This window comes from Jaculus jaculus, chromosome 5, assembly GCF_020740685.1.
Source record: "Jaculus jaculus isolate mJacJac1 chromosome 5, mJacJac1.mat.Y.cur, whole genome shotgun sequence".
Lineage (NCBI taxonomy): Eukaryota > Metazoa > Chordata > Mammalia > Rodentia > Dipodidae > Jaculus > Jaculus jaculus.
In genome coordinates this window covers 127,876,460-127,893,145 of record NC_059106.1, presented here as the reverse complement: position 1 = coordinate 127,893,145, position 16,686 = coordinate 127,876,460, and the positions used below count along the sequence as shown (strand labels likewise).

At 44.0% G+C, this 16,686-nt stretch overlaps 1 pseudogene; it reads left to right on the top strand.

Annotated features, from left to right (window-relative positions):
* The first annotated feature begins 98 nt into the window (after positions 1 to 98).
* Positions 99 to 13,977, top strand: LOC101606019 (annotated as a pseudogene).
* Positions 13,978 to 16,686: the final 2,709 nt, after the last annotated feature.

The window sequence follows — 16,686 nt, the reverse complement described above, 5'->3', positions numbered from 1 at the left end:
CAGGTAAGGAGGTACAGGAACTCACCCTGGCTCAGCCGAAAGCCTGTAGAAACAGGTCTACAGCATCCCCAGCCCAACTGATCCATTACTCACGTGAGATGGGCAACGAAGGGGAAACAGCGCTGAATGGCAAGGAAAAGGCGGACGCTCTTGACCGCAGCGCAGCGCAGCGCAGCGCAGCCGCGGAGAGCTCGGCCCCCACCCCAGCCCGGCCCGGGCCTCGTCCGCGGCTCTTCCTCTGGGGCGCCTGTGCTTCAGGCAGCGCCCAAGACAGTGAGGCTATGACTGCAGCCTTGCTAATGGGAGGTCACAAAGACCCCCAAGGCAAGCCGGAGAGTATGGGGATTCCAGGCGAAACACGTGTCACTAGGTATTGGTACAGACATGCCATCAGAAAACCTGGGGGGTCACTCGAGTTCCCCCCTGTCCTCTCACAAATCCCCAAGAACATGGCCTGCGGGCTGGTCTCGCAGTACTGCCATGCGTCCTTCACTGCGCAGCTTGCAGTGAGTTTCAAAACACAGACATGTGTTTCAGAGCATCTTCCAAGGAGGTGGGAAATCCCCTGAATGGCTACAAAGTCCCACCAAAGGGTCACAGAACAGGGAGAAAAATGAAGAATTCAATGATCCTCATCTAAAAATTCCAAACCTTTATTTATATATTTGAGAAACAGGCAGCTAGAGAGAGCGGGAGAGAGAATGGGCATGCCAGGGCATTGAGTCAACTCCAGACATGTGCTACCTTGTGCATTTGGCTTTACATGACTGGGGAATCGAGCTCAGGCCCTTAAGCTTTGCAGGCAAGAGCCTTAACTGCTGCCTCTCTAGCCCCTAAATTCTAAACCTGATATGACACCCTCATAAGAGTGCTCTGAGCTGATCCTCCCCCCCCCACCTCCCTGATTTCTAAGCATGCCAATAGTCTCATGACCCTTTACTTTTTTTTTTTTTTTTTGCCTTTTATAACCCTTCCTTTTGTCCATACCACCCTGTCTTGCCAACAAAGTCATACACACACCTAAGATATTTCCTGTTCACCTGAGAAGACTTGGCTACTCCATCTCTACTCAAGCTTCCCCTTGGTGGCCCACATGGCCTTGTCTGGCACTGACTGTAGGTAGGTATCTCTACCCACAAGGAGACAATGTCTGAGAGTAGGAAGCTATCTGATCAATGTCCTTGTCCTCAGCACCTATCCCAATGCCCAATCATTGTGGAGTTGTGGGAAAACAGAATCCTGTAGAATACCATTCATGATTCAGTTCCCCGCCCTCCCCGATGCCTCAACAATTTAACCTTGAAAATAATTGACACCAGGAAAATGTTGGAATCTGAAAAAAAAAAAAAAGATCAAAAATAGACAAAATACAGAAACGGACCAGGATTTTACAATCGTGGCAGAACAAAAAGATTGCTGGAATTGATCAGCCCACCAACTCCTTTCCCAAAAGAACCAAACCATTTCAAAACGAACTAAGCTATATGCATACTCGGTTCCCTTGACCTATGTAGATCCCTTCAGGAAGCAAGGGGATGGACAGATCTTTCCAGCTCAGGGACTGGATTTCCAAGAAAGAAAATGAAACTGAGGACTGATGTGAGGGGAAAAAGAAATCAAAGAGAAAAGGCAATATCCGGGAGGTTAGAAGAGCTTGAAAAGACTTGACAATGAAAACTCAGACCTGCACCTAACCCCAAAGTTCTTACCAGGGAGAAAGGCTCTGGTCCCAGGAAGGGCATGTGGGCCGCGGGGCTCCAGTGCACTAACAAGAGACGTGGAGGCTGCGCATCTTCGGGATGTAAAGCTGAGTGAGCAAGCCTGGATTTTGACAGTACGCTGGCTAATTTCCAGCCACAGAAATATGGCCCAAGAATTATAGAAACATCCCTAAAGCACGCCATATGCTTCTCAAGGCAGAAAGTAATTGTTATGATCAAATCTGCACAAATTTTTGTGCCAAGTGCAACAAGTTGAGAATAAAATAGAATAGGAAACATGAAAATGAGGTCTCATCAGAAACCTGGATGATACATTTGGACCATCCTCCCTTCCAACAAGCGCAGAGGGAAGGGGAGCTTTCAGCCCTTGAAGGCACGCTGCTGTTGTTAAGTGTATTTATACAGGTTTTTAAATTTGCGAACAGAGTTAGGTGTCATTCATTCTGGCATTTTCAAGTATAATTTTTATTCCCTTCGTGCCTCCTATTCCCTCTCTCTCTCTCTCTCTCCTGCCCCCAATTCCTTTCTTCCCTCCTTTTGCCTTTCCCTCCCTGCCCCTTCCAGCTCATCTTTTTGTATGCACTTTTGCTTTATGACTCCTGGGCATATACACTATTTACAATAGCTAAGTATTGGAAGCTGCACGCCTTTAATCCTAGCACTCAAGAGGCAGAGATAGGAGGGTTGCAGTGAGTTCGAGGCCACCCTGAGACTATATAGTGAATTCCAAGTCAGCCTGGGCCAGAGTGAGACCCTACCTCAAAAAAAAAAAAAAAAAAATTGGAACCAGCCTAGATGCCCATCGACAGACGAGTGGATAATGAAAAGGTGGTAAGTACACACGATGGAATTCTATGCAGCTGTACATAAAAATGAAATTAAGAACTTTGCAGGGAGATAGATTTGGAATAAATCTTGTTAAGTGAAGTGGCTCAAACTCAGACCAAAACCGCGTGTTCTCTCTGATAGGTGGGTAGCTGTAGGCCAGCTTCTGTCTCTCAACTTTCAGGCGTCTTAACGTAAAGAAATTTCATTATGTTCAGCCAAAATTTTCCCGTGGAGAGTGGGAGAATTGGAGGCAGGTGGGACACAGAAAGGCCTAGAAGAACTGGCAATGCTGGGTCCTCAGGAACAAGAAGACAAACCTACTGCTTCAGGCTGAATACCCCTGGTCCCTTTGCTTGCTGGTGACATGAGCTCCAGTCTATTGCTCTCCTGGCTAAGATCCTCAGGCCGTGTGCGACAGAGCAGAGTGGAGAACTTCTTGGGCCAGGATTGCTCGTGCCACCCTGGCAGTCCCATGCGCTGGGAGCTGTGTCTCCACACACAAGCCGGGAATGCCAGGCTCTTGGACATATGGAAAGCAGCTCCTGATACCACTGAATCTCCCTGCTGCAAAGCCAACTGAAAACGCTGCGTTGTTCCTGACACAAACACGTGGAGCTAGCGAAGCAGAGTCTGCAGCTGTTGTCGGGCCAGCACCGCCCCCTTCGTCCCTCTCGCCACACTCTGACACCCACGGGGCTGAGATGCCACCTCATCAGGGCCTCTCCATCATCTTTGGTTCTCAGCAAACACAACTCTTATCCTTGCAAAGAAATCTTGACTCTGAGAATGTCCCTCATCCCCAATCTCTGCCTCCAAAGCAGGAGACTTCACAAAGAGGATCATGAAAGACTGGCTGAGAGGCACTGAGGAGGGAAGCCTTTATTTTTCACTTAAAGTAAGGAGATCCCAACCACTGAGGCTGGAGATGGAAGGCAGGCTCTCAGGTTAGGGAAGGGTGCCTGCATTCCCTGGCCTCCACAGCCTCAGGTCACCCTACCTCTTAGTGATACTGATGGCACCTCAGAATCTACACATCTTTCTTGGGAAAAACCAAACTCCAATCCTTCAAGGCCTGTCCATAGTCATGATTATTTAAACTGAGAGCAACTGAAAGAAGAAAACCCAGCAAAAAAAAAAAAAAAAAAAAAAAAAGACTTCAGCAGTTAAAGTCACTTGTTTCTAAAGCCTGATGGCTTGGGTTCAAATCCTCAGTACCCAAGTAAAGCCAGATGTACAAAATGGGTTAGGCATCGAATTCATTTGTAATGGTGAGAGGCTCTGGTGAACCTGTTCTCTCTCCCTCTTTCTGTCTGTCTTACATAAATAAATAAATAATATTTTTAACAAATGGCATCTTGCTTTGGGTTAATGTCATGCGCATATTCGCCATTCTACACTCAATGTCTTATTTAGTTCTCAGGATAATCCAGAGATAGGCATGACATTGTTTTAATTTTACATATGAGGAAACCGAGAAGAGAAAGTGCATTCTTTACATTGCTAGCTAATTGGAGGAAAAATTGGTTCAAGGACCAAGCTCCCAATCAGTCACACACGGTACCCTCACAGTTGTATAGTGTTCCCGTTGTAAATACTTAATGCATACAGCAACATCCAAGAAGAGGTTTAAAAAAAAGAAAAAAAAAAAAAACCCTGAGACTTGCTAGAGATCTAACAGGTCAAAGCAAATTAACTATGTCTTGCAGCTAGCTCTATCCCCAAACCCATGATGGAGCAGTGACATCCCTGAGATACACAGGAATCTGTGTTGGGGCCCAAAGAACAGGCAGCCACACCCTGGGGCATTGCAGGCCCCGCTGACTCAGGAGGAGCATTCCCACGGGTGACCACAGCCTGCTGCAGGCTGTTGCCCTGGGAGACGAGAGAATCAGCAAGCACAGAGCTGCTTGCCCTGCCCAGACTCTTAGGGCAATAGATTAGTCCAGAAGCTGGCAAGCAGCAACCACTGCTTGGGTGTGACTCGGCTGGGTGCCCAGCCTGCAAGCCCATCCAGGTCTCAATTCCTGGTTACACCCTCGCGCTTCGCCCTCCTGCATACGGGAGAGGAGTCATCACTCTGGCTGCGGCCCAGCCTCAGCAGCTGATTGGAACAGGGAATGGCAGAACTCCTCACCAGACCAGGACTCTGTCCATGAAGTTACTCAAATGTGAGTTCTCATGGCATTATTTCAAAGTATTAAACATCAGGCTCACATAATGCATCCCTTTCCTAAACAAGTGCATTTTCTCATCCACAAGAAGAACGTAGGAGTGGGCTTGAGAGATGGCTTAGCAGTTAAGACGCTTACCTGCAAAGCCAAAGGATCCAGGTTCCATTCCCCGGTACCCACATAAGCCAGATACACAAGGTGGTGCATGCATTTGGAATTTGTTTACAGTGGCTAGAGGCCTTGGCAACCCATTTTCTCTCTCTCTCTCTCTCTCTCTCTCTCTCTCTCTCTCTCCCTTCCTTCTTCCCTTGATGTCTCTTCCTTTCCGCTTTTCCTTTCTGCTTGTTTGTGTTTTATTTTTTAAACTCACCACCCGAGTAGCTTGTGCACAGATATAGGAGTGCCAGGGTCAAGGGCATGGCGTTTCAGAATGAGACAGCAGTGCCCATCCCTTCTTGCACTGACAGCACCAGGTGCATGATCTTACAACAGAGCAGCAGCTCTGTTCACTCAGCACTCGGGTCTGAGCATGGCCCAAATGGGAAGACTTATCCTCTATCCCCTTGGGTTGGGGCAAAGACCCAAGAGGGAAATTTGGTGGGCTTTCCTTCCCCTGTGTTTCAGTGATCTCCAGAATGAGGTGCTAGCTTCTAACTCCCAGAGTTAAAGTAAATGAGGTGCTGTAATGGCTTGGGTATTATGGTGGTTAATCTTCATTGTCGATTTGATTGACTTAAGAAACATCTAGGGCATTAGTGAGGTATATATTTAGGTGTGTCTGTGAAGGTGTTAGCTGAGGGACAAAGATCTTCCCTTACTGAGTGTGGGATCATCCCAGGCTGGGGTCCTGGGCTGAATACAATGGGAATAAAAAAAAAAGAGAGAATGCCTCTGCATTTCCCCTTTTCTGCTTCTGATCTCCTAAGTGCTTACTTATAACTTCACATTCCTGCTGCCATGACTTTGCCACCCAGACGGGCTGGACCCTCCAACTGTGAGCCCAAATAAACCCCTCCTTCCTTAAGATGTCAGGTATTCCTCACAACCACAAGAGAATAGCTAATTCGGAAACTTGTGCCGGGGAATGGATTTGATGCTCTGATAAACATGACTACATGGTTTTTAGGCTGCTGGAAATCCTTTGCAGGAGGAATATGAAAGCACGTGGAGCTGTGGTCTAGCAAAACTGTAGAATGCTGGAAGTAAAGCTTACTGGACCTTTCTGGTGGGAGTGTGGAAGATCAGATTGCCAAGAGAAATGTAGACAATGTTCACAGAGGAATGAGTACTCTGCGGGGAATAGAGACCACTGTAAGTTATATTTTGGTAAAGAATGTGTCTGTGGTTTGGCTATGACCTGAAAAAGTAGTGAACTAAGGTATTTGACAGAGAAAATTTCAAGACAGTACAACATTCAGACTGTGGCATTGTTATTCACTGCATTTAGTGAGAATTATAGTGAGAATCTAAAGCAGATAAATATGAGAAATGTACAATTTGGTGGGGTAAGGAGTTGTGAGAAAGTTTAAAGTTGTGGACAAGACAGGTTTGGACAAAATATCTTCAATTATTAACAAGATTTGTACTATTAAAGAGAAATTAGAGGACTGTAAAGATGGCTTAGTAGTTAAGGCACTTGCATACAAAGCCAAAGGACCTAGGTTCGATTCCCCAGGACTCATAAGCCAGATGCATGAGGCGGCACATGAGTCTGGAGTTTGTTTCCAGTGGCTGAAGGTCCTCCTTTGCCCATTCTCTCACTCTATCTGCCTCTTCCTCTTTCTCCCTCTCAGATAAAAAGTAAATAAAATTTAAAAAAATAAATCAGAGACTTTGCAGTGATTAAATAAATAGGAAAGGTACCTTAAACACAAGACTCCGCTTATGGGAAATTCCAGTGTGTAACAATGCAGATTCATTTGAGAAAAAATATCTTGAAAAGAGAGTGATTGAACAGAGTCTCCAGGGCACCTTGCTGTAGCAGGACAACTTATGGAAGCTCTTCCCCATGTTCAGAGTCTACTGTGGTCCACAGAGAGCAGGCTACATCTGGAGCTGGCAGAACTTAGCATCGTTCACATGATGCTCGCTTTTCAAGCATGTAAGATGTAAGAGGGAGGGGTCGTGGGGGCTTGCCCCAAGGTTTCAGAAAGCTGCTGAGGCCAGGCAACAGGCAGTAGAGCCAGATTCCCTGTGCAGAGCGCCTGCACATGAGAAGCTGTGGACATGAACCCTAAGTTGCAGTGGATACCTCAGAAGATTGGCCATGCCACTAACATGGGACGTGTGCTGAGGAAAGCTACAGGCATCGAAGGGAGCCCTCGTGAGAGGGAGCAACCGACAGGCCCGGCAGAACCTATTTTGCTATGGTAACTCAATGGAGTCAAATGAACGGTAACTACTGGTGAGGAGTGGCATAATATGGCTCAGGCCACTAAATATCAGAGGAGAAGAGAGGCCTCAGGAGAAACGTGTCCATCTTCACTAAGACCAAAAGTTGTTGATTTGAAATAACTACAGTTAATATGAAGACCAGAGAAATCAGTTTGGATATTTCTTTAGAAAAATTGGAGAAGTGTGAAAAAGTAAAATTTTTTGAAATATATTTTCTTCCATAACATAAATCTGCACATTAGCATTATTCAAATTTGGGTCATCTATATGCAAAGGTACATACATATCAAAAGCAAGAAGTATGTCAGAACACACTGTCTGGCAGGACTAGAATCCTTCCACAGGTGCCAAAATAACAGGTTAAATTGAAACATGTAACCTAGGAACATCTTCACATTACTCCAAATCACCTTGAGATTACTTATAGCACCTAACATATAAACACTATATTATTACTGCCCTGCATTGTTTAAGAGATCGTGACAAGAAAAATAAGTCTACACACGTTCAGTGGACACACATTATTTTTCTTTCATTTCATTTTTTGTTGTTTTTTTGTTGCTTGTTTGTTTTGTTTTGTTTTTTAGACACATCTTTGCTCTAGCCCAGGCTGACCTGGAATTCACTATGTGGTCTTAGGGTGGCCTCGAACAAGATCCTTCTAGGTCTGCCTCTCGAGTACTGAGACTAAAGGTGTGTGCCACCACACTAGGTGCATTGTTTTTAGAAACATATTTTCATCCACTATTGCTGAATTCATAATGTGGAGCCCAAAAGGCCAGAGGGCAGCATGGTTAGCAGTGTCTCCCTCCACAGCATGAGTTAATAGAGATGTTCTTTACTTTTCATATATTTTTATATTTAAAAATTGTGTTCTGTGAACCTATATTATTTTTATAGACTAGAAATATAGTAAAATTATTGTTTTAGTTTCAAATTTGTTCCAGGGAACATTGTTAATATTAATAACCAATAAATTAAACCTGTGGAAAAGTCTACAAATTCAGCCAAAATAAGGAAAGTACTAATTAAGAAAAAAAATCAAAATATTAGTTAATAAATATAAAGGAAAATAAAAATATATAATTTATACTTACAGTCTAAATTTTGTAACAAAGTATTAGCACACCAATAGACTACTTTTCTGGCTTACATTTGTCAACAGAAAGTATAATGCATGCAAATTTATTTCTACTCTTCTTTTTTTATTCTTATTTATGTATTTGAAAGAGAGGAAAAGAGACAGAAAAAGAGAGTGACATCGGGCATGCCAGGGCCTCCAGCCACTGCAAACACACTACGCACATGGGCCACCGGGTGCATCTGCCTTATGTGGGTTCTGGGGAATTGAACTTGGGTCTTTAGGCTCAGCAGACAAGTTCCTCAGTTGCTAAGCCATCTCTCTAGCCTCTTTATTTCTACTCTTAAGTGTTGATTTTTTTTTTTTTAATTTGAAAGAGAGAGAGAAAGAATGGGCATGCCAGGGCCTCCAGCTGCTGCAAACAAACTCCAGACACATGTGCCACCTTGTGATTCGGGCCTACGTGGGTTCTGGGAAATTAAACCTGGGTCCTTCAGCTTTGTAAGAAAGCACCTTAACTGCTATTTATCCAGCCCAAGCATTGATGTTTAAACCAAATTAGGGAAGGAGGCTGGAAAGATAGACAGCTCAGCTGTTAAAGACGCTTGCAAGTCCTGATGGCCCAGGTTCAATTCCCTGCTATCTACATAAAGCCAGATGCACAAAGTGGTACATGCAACTGGAGTTTGGTTGCAATGGTGAGAAGCCCTGATATACCCATTCTCTCTCTCATTCTCTACTCTTTCTCTCTTTTTTATCTCTCTCACTCTCTTTCTGTTTGCAAATAAATAATAAATAAAATATTTAATAAAGAATAAACTTGGAGAAGGTAGAGTACTTTTGAAAGTAAAGCAAAGTTACAGACAATAAACTTTTTCTCTGAAAATGGGGAGGAAGGAAATGAAATGCATACAAAGTTAACAAATGTAAATGTTTTGTAGTCCCTGAAACCTACTCATCCCTCCTTCCTGGAGCTCATGAAGCATAGAGCAATACATCTTACTTCAAGATCTTTCATCCTTCACTTTCTCAAGGTTGTTATTATAAATATATTCAAGCATAGAGAAAAGTTGTAAGTGTAAATATTTGAATGCTTTAGAAATTCTTTACCTTTCCCCCATTTTTACTTATTGTTTATATTTTATGTGTTTGAGGCAGGGTCTTGCTATGTAGCCCAGGTTGGCCTCAAACTCAATATCCTTCTGCCTTAATCTCCTAAGTAGTAGGATTAAAGGTGTACATCTCTCTTTCAATTAAGTTAAATTAAATTAAAATTTTTAAAAGTGGCTGAAAGCCTTGGCATTACCCCTATTTTCTCTCACACTCTCTCTCTTTCTCTCTCCCTCTCTGTCTCTCTCTCTCTCTCTCTTCCTCTTTCTATCCCTCTTTAAAATAAATAAAATAAGGGCTGGAGAGATGGTTTAGCGGTTAAGCGCTTGCCTGTGAAGCCTAAGGACCCCGGTTCAAGGCTCAGTTCCCTAGGACCATGTTAGCCAGATGCACAAAAGGGGGTGCACATGCATCTGGAGTTCGTTTGCAGTGGCTGGAAGCCGTGGTGCATCCATTCTCTCCCTCTCTCTCTCCCCGCCCCTCTGCCTCTTTCTCTGTCTGTTGCTCTCAAATAAATAAATAAGAATAAACCAAAAAAATTTTAAAAATAAATAAATAAAATAAAACTTAACAAAAGGATTAAAGGTGTGTATCACCACACCCAGCCTATAATTCTTTATATATATATTTTTTAATTTTTTTTGTTTATTGTTATCTATTTGTTTGAGAGCAACAGAAAGAGAAAGAGGCAGATAGAGAGAGAATGGGTGCGCCAGGGCCTCCAGCCACTGCAATGAACTCCACATGCGTGTGCCCCCTTGTGCATATGGCTTACGTGGGTCCTGGGAAATCGAGCCTCAAACCGGGGTCCTTAGGCTTCACAGGCAAACACTTAACCACTAAGCCATCTCTCCAGCCCCCAATTCTTTATATTTTTATATTGCTTATCTATTATATTTTTGGTAAAATATCTGAACATTGTAGACATTACAACATCACCCATAAATACTTGAGTATGTGCTTCTAAGAATAAAAACGTGTTTCTTCAAAAGAGCAAGCAAAGGGCTGGAGAGATGGCTTAGCCATTAAGCCACTTGCCTGCACATCCTAAGGACCCATGTTCAACTCTCCAAATACCACGTTAGCCAGATGCACAAAGGTGAGGCAAGCCCAAGGTCGCACATGCCCACTAGATGGCATAAGTGTCTGGAGTTCGATTCCAGTGACTGAGGCCCTGGTGGGCCAATTCTCTATCTCTCCTCCCTGTCTGTCTATCTCTCTCTCTCCTGCTCACTCTCTCTAAAATGATAATAATAAAGAACAAGCCAGGCGTGGTGGCGCACGCCTTTAATCCCAGCACTCGGGAGGCTGAGGTAGGAGGATCGTCGTGAGTTCAAGGCCACCTGGGACTACATAGTGAATTCCAGGTCAGCCTGAGCTAGACTGAGACCCTACCTTGAAAAACAAAACAAAACAAAAGAACAAGCAAATTATACCCAGGAATATTAACAATAATGGAATCTTTTTAATGGAATAAACAATCATGAAGTTCAAGTTCTAGGAGAGTGTAAAGAACTGCCAACGGGGTTCTCCAAAAACAATTTTCAAAAAAAAATGGGCTGGAGAGATTTTCCAGTAGCTAAGGTGCTTGTCTGAAAAGCCTAAGAACCTGGTTTCAATTCCCTAGTACTCACATACAGCCAATGCACAGAGAGGCTCATGCATCTGGAGTTTGTTTGCAGTGGTTAGAAGCCCTGGCATATTTATTCTCTCTAGATATTGGTCACTTTCTCTCTGTTAAAGAAATAATCTCTCTCTCTCTCTGTTAAAGAAATAATTAATAAGTAATTGCAAGCTCTATTTCTGGCTGTGGTGGTTTGATTCAAGTGTCCCATAAACTGAGGTATTCTGAACGCTAAGTTCCCAGCTGATGGTGATTTGGGAATTAACACCTCCCAGAGGCAGTGTATTGTTGGGAGCTGGCTTATGGGTACTATAGCCAGCTTCCTCTTGCCAGTGTTTGGCACACTCTCTTGTTGCTGTTGTCCATCTGATGTTGGCCAGGAGATGATGTCCACTCTTCTCATGCCATCATTTTCCCCTGCCTTCATGGAGCTTCCCCTCAAGCCAAAATAAACCTTTTTTTCCCATAAGCTGCTCTTGGTCTTTCTGTCAGCAATGCGAACCTGAATACAACAGTAGAGTTGGTACCAAGAAGTGGTGTTATTGCTGCTAGAAACCTGATTCGGTGTGGCTTTGGCCTTTTGGAACTGCTTTGCAGGGGGATGTGGATGAGTTTGAAATCATGGCTTAAGAGATTCTTGCAGTGCTATAAGTAAAGCTTGATAGACTATTCTGGTAGAGTAAGAACTATGGACTGTGAGTTTTGGCTTATGAGGATGGGAAAGTGTTTTGCCTGGACTGGGCTAGAAGCAGTTGACAGGAGAAGCTTGCTGTTATGCCCATGTCCTGAGAACTTGTGCAGGGTTACAATGCATAGAGATGGACTGGTATGAGCAGATGGATATGGCACAGAAATAAAAGCTTTGGGCTGAAACTTCTGCCCATTCAGCTGCAATTATATGAGAGATTACAACTTTTGAGACTGGGAAGGCTGACCTGCATTGGGGCAACATGAAGAATATAGACTATTTTGAAGGGGCCTGAATGCCAAAAGAGTGTCCTGTTCTTCAAAGTCTGCTCAATCCCCCCCCCCACCCCAGATCAACAAATTGGCAGCCCACCTGGTGTTATTGAGCATACGTAATGCAGGAAAGAGGGGTCATTGAATTTGCAACACGGGCTTGTATTTTGGAAATGGCCATGGACAGTGTGAAGCAGGTTTGCTGGATTACCTGCATAAAGACCTGATGGAGCTGTGAGGATGGACCGTGGGTTGCAGTGGAGACCCATTGGAGATGCCAGAAGTATGGAATGGCTGCTAAGGAGAGCTGTCAGCACTGAATGAAGTTTTCCAGGACTGTGAGTAGCCTAGCTAGAGGGGTGGAATTAGAACTTCAGAGACTTGTTGATGATTAGAATTATTAGACTTAGAGCCGAGCGTGGTGGCACACGCCTTTAATCCCAGCACTCAGGAGGCAAATATAAATGGATCCCTGGGAGTTCAAGGCCAGCCTGAGACTACATAGTGAATTCCAGGTCAGCCTGGACTAAAATGAGACCCTACCTTGAGAAAAAAAATATCAAAAAGAATTATCAGACTTGGAGATTTGTCACTTACTAAAGTTATTGGACTTGGAGCTACAGAGTTTGATGTTTGCCCTGTTTAAATCTTGTATTGGTTGAAGATTTCCTTGCTATGCCCAATGCCATGGTTTGCAGTGTGAATGTTTATTCTGTGCCATTATGAGCTTTTTGCTATTAGAGCTCAGTTAAAAGATGTTGGACTATGGAAATGTTGAATATCATTGGGATTAATTAAAAACTATTATGACTTTTAAAGTTGGATGAATGTTCTGCATTTTACATTATGTATCAGTTTATGGAAGCCAGGGGTAGAATGTGGTGGTTTGATTCAGGTGTCTCCCATAATCTTAGGTATTCTGAATGCGAGGTTCCCAGCTGATAGCGATTTGGGAATTAACATGTCCTGGACACAGCATATTGTTGGGGGCGGGCTTATGGGTGTGATAGCTGCTTCCTCCTGCCAGTGTTTAGCATACTGTCTTGCTGCTGTTTCTCCATCTGATGTTGGCCAGGAGGTGATGCCCATTCTCTCTGCTCATGCCATCATTTTCTCCTGCCATCATGGAGCTTCCCATAAAGTCTATAAGCCAAAATAAACCTTTACAACTGGAGAGATTGCTTAGTGGTTAAGATGATTGCCGACAAAGCCTAAGGACCCATGTTCAACTCTCCAGATCCCATGTTAGCCAGACGTACAAAGGTGAGACAAGTGCAATGTTGCACATGCCCACTAGGTGGAGCATGCATCTGGAGTTCCGTTGCAGTAGGTGAGGCCCTGATGTGCCAATTCCCTCTGTCTCTCTGTCTCTCTCTATAAAAGAAAAAAAACAATTAAAAATTAATTTAAAAAAAAAACTAAAAAAGAAAGACAAACTAAACCTTTTACCCACAAGCAGCTCTTGATCATGTATTTTCTGCCATTAATGTGATCCTGACTGCAATACGGGCTATTGAGAAAAGAGGATCTGCTGAGCCCAACCAGGAGGAAAAGAAGTCTTTGAAGAAAAGACCTGCGTAGTGTTGGAGGGGAAGGGGTCGACATTGGAGAAAATGTACAACAGCTGGTGAACAAGCCCGTCCGCACCTACTGCTTCAGGCTACATCATGACCGGGTGTGCTGTGTGAATGAGAAAATCCTGAAGCCAGTGGCAGGACCTCCAATGATAAGCTGGTATCACTGGGGACCTGCTTTGGAAAATTCACCTTGACACACAAGTTCTGGTTGCACATTACAGCTCTTCATTACCTTGCACCCTATGCCAAGCACGAAGTGTGGACAGAGCTGGAACCGAGCAGCCCTCCCTCTATGGAAACCACGTGTCGAAATCTGGTCTGGGTCAAATCATTGAGAACACTTCTCAGTTCCATGGAGTGCTGGTGTATTCCATGGCGGACATTCCTTTGGGTTTTGGAATAGCAGCTAAGCCCACACAAGGCTGCTGGAGAGTAGACCCCCTTGGCAATTGGGGCATTTCATCAAGCAGACTTTGGGGAATACAGATGTCATGAAGAGACAGTGACATAACACAAAGTCATCACAACGCCAGCTGTGTGGAAAGGCTCGGCTTTGTTTTCTGTGTGTGCAAACTCATCATGTTGAATTGTTTTAGCACTGTGATCTCCATGGGGATTCTTAGGCTAATATTTGTTGCTGACAATTATAAGCTGGAATCTTTCTGTATAGAAATGGCTCAAAAGTAGGAGTCCATGTTCTCCAGAGGTAGAGGCAGGAGGAACATGATGCATGACCAGCTTGAGCTACATGGTGAGGCTTTGCTTCCAGCATCCAAAAGAGGAAAAAAAAAATGGGATCTCAAATTTTCATGTATATGACTAAATAGCATTTTTTTTTTTTTTTTTTTGGTTTTCTGAGGTAGGGTCTCACTCTAGTCCAGGCTGACCTGGAACTCACTAATAGTCTCAGGGTGGCCTCGAACTCACAGCAATCCACCTACTTCTACCTCCCAAGTGCTGGGATTAAAGGCATGCAGCACCACGCCCGGCTTTAAATAGAATATTTTAATTCAATATCTGAATCATGTTTCCATTTGAATCGGATCAGTTTGGTTCTAAATAGTTGAATTGATGATGAGAACAGTTTTATTATCTGTGATAACACTTTGATTTCCAGGCTCATGTTGAGAACACATTGAGTGAGCTTACTGTTATTAATGAATATCATGAAAGATAAACATTGTCTTATAACAGTAGAAGGACATGCCTTAGAGTTTGCAAATGAAATTTAGCTAACATAACAATTGCAACTTATTTAGCTATTTTTCTATACAGTAAGTGGTGTGGCAAAAAGAAAAAGTAGGTTGAAACTCCAGCTCTGCCCCCTACCAGCTACATGGTTTTGGACTCAGCTTTACTTCAACTTAACTCTGTTCAATAACATAAAACCAGGGTTGGCCAGATGGCTCAACAGTTAAAGACAATTGCTTGACAGGCCTGACAGTCAGGGTTTGAATCCCCAGTGCCCATGTAATGCCAGATGGATGACATGGCACATGCATCTGGAGTTCATTTATAGTGGCAAGAGGCCTTGACATGCTCAACCTCTCTCTCTCTCTCTCTCTCTCTTTACAAATAAATAACTAAAGATATTTAAGAAAACAAAACACTGGAAAACAGCTTTAATCATAAACCTAAGACTGGTTTTTAGAATTAAAAATGATGATTGAAAAGTATGTAGCATTGTGCCTGGAACATGACAGGTGTTAGGTAAGTTCCAGGAGATGTTTATTTACATCACGTCGTATTGTCACTAAATGACAGAAAGAGAGGATTAAGCAAAACTTCTTCCTTATTTTTCTGGGGTCTTAGGCATTAGCTACCATCCTCAACACACCAAGGTTCAGCCTGAATATTGATTCAAGGCTGAAGAGGAAGGGAGACCATAGTGGGCAGCTGCCCTGGCCTGTGTCCTAGGAAGGCTGGCAGACATGCATCACCGGGCTGTGTGAGGCCAACACGAATGCTCCTCCTTGCCACTGTTCTCTGCAGAGAGAGCCAGTGACCTGTTTCATAGCCTCCCGGCAATATATTCACCAGACATCCCAACCATGTATGGCTTTGACCATCCTTCATTCTGCTGCCAACTCCCCCAGACCTTAGGACAACCAGCAGGGTTGGCTGAACCCAACGCAACTTCGCAGATCTGATGGGGCTGTCTCAGTCCTCCCTGTGCGGACGAAACCCGTGTTCTGGCCTGATGGGCTCCGCAGCTGCTTCACGAATGACAGGAAATGACAGTGTTCAAAGGTGAAAAGCACACACACCCCTTCTCTGCCCTGCCACAGCCTCCATGTCAACTCCCACCATAAACTCTGTGATGACGCCCTCAGCCCTGGAACAGAGCCCGTGTGTGCATAGTCTTTTGACATTGTTATTTATTTGTCTTCCTCCACCCTTAGACTAAACCCTTGGGGAACAAAAGCCTTGTCCTTTTCCATTTTGTAATCCCTGTGCAGTGGGTTGAGTGAGTGACAGTCCCTGGAAAGATCCGTGCAAGACCTAAGCTCCAGTGCATGATAAATGACCTTGTTTGGAAACATGGTTTTTGCAAATGAAATTAAGGATCACCAGGTGAGATCATCTTGGATTACCAAGTGGTACTAAACCCAATGGCAAGTGTCTATCAAGACAAGAGGACACAGAGGAGGCATTCAGGGACATGAAGACACCCGTGAGGCAGAGTCAGAACCCAAGGGATGCCTGGAAGCCACCAGAAGCTGCATGAGACAAATGATTCCTCTCCTGATCCTTCAGCCAGAGCATGGTCCACCACCTTCCTTGTAGGTTTCTGATCTTCAGCACTGTGAAGGAGTGGATCATACTTTAAGCTCTGCTCCTGATAGCAAAAGGGTAGAAAAGTTAGACTGGGAGGATGACTCAATGGTTAAAAGCAATTGCTTGAAGAATAAGATACTCACTCACTCAGCTTAGCCAAAGTGTACTTGTTAAATCGAAGAGCTGAGAAAGCCGAGTGTATGGCTTTATACCTTCTCAGTACTACTGGGAGGGAGGCATGATCTCCAAAGGCCACCAGATTCTGGCTGACAAATACATAAGCTGCACTCTACTGGTGCCGACTGAACAATTTGTTCCTTTTAGTGAGATGTTTTAACCCCACTCTATATTCACTGGCCTGCCCTCCTCGATTTTACTGGAAGTGAACGAGTTGACTTTTGATGTATCACCAGCACACAATAAATTATGAGTCTCTTGCTTT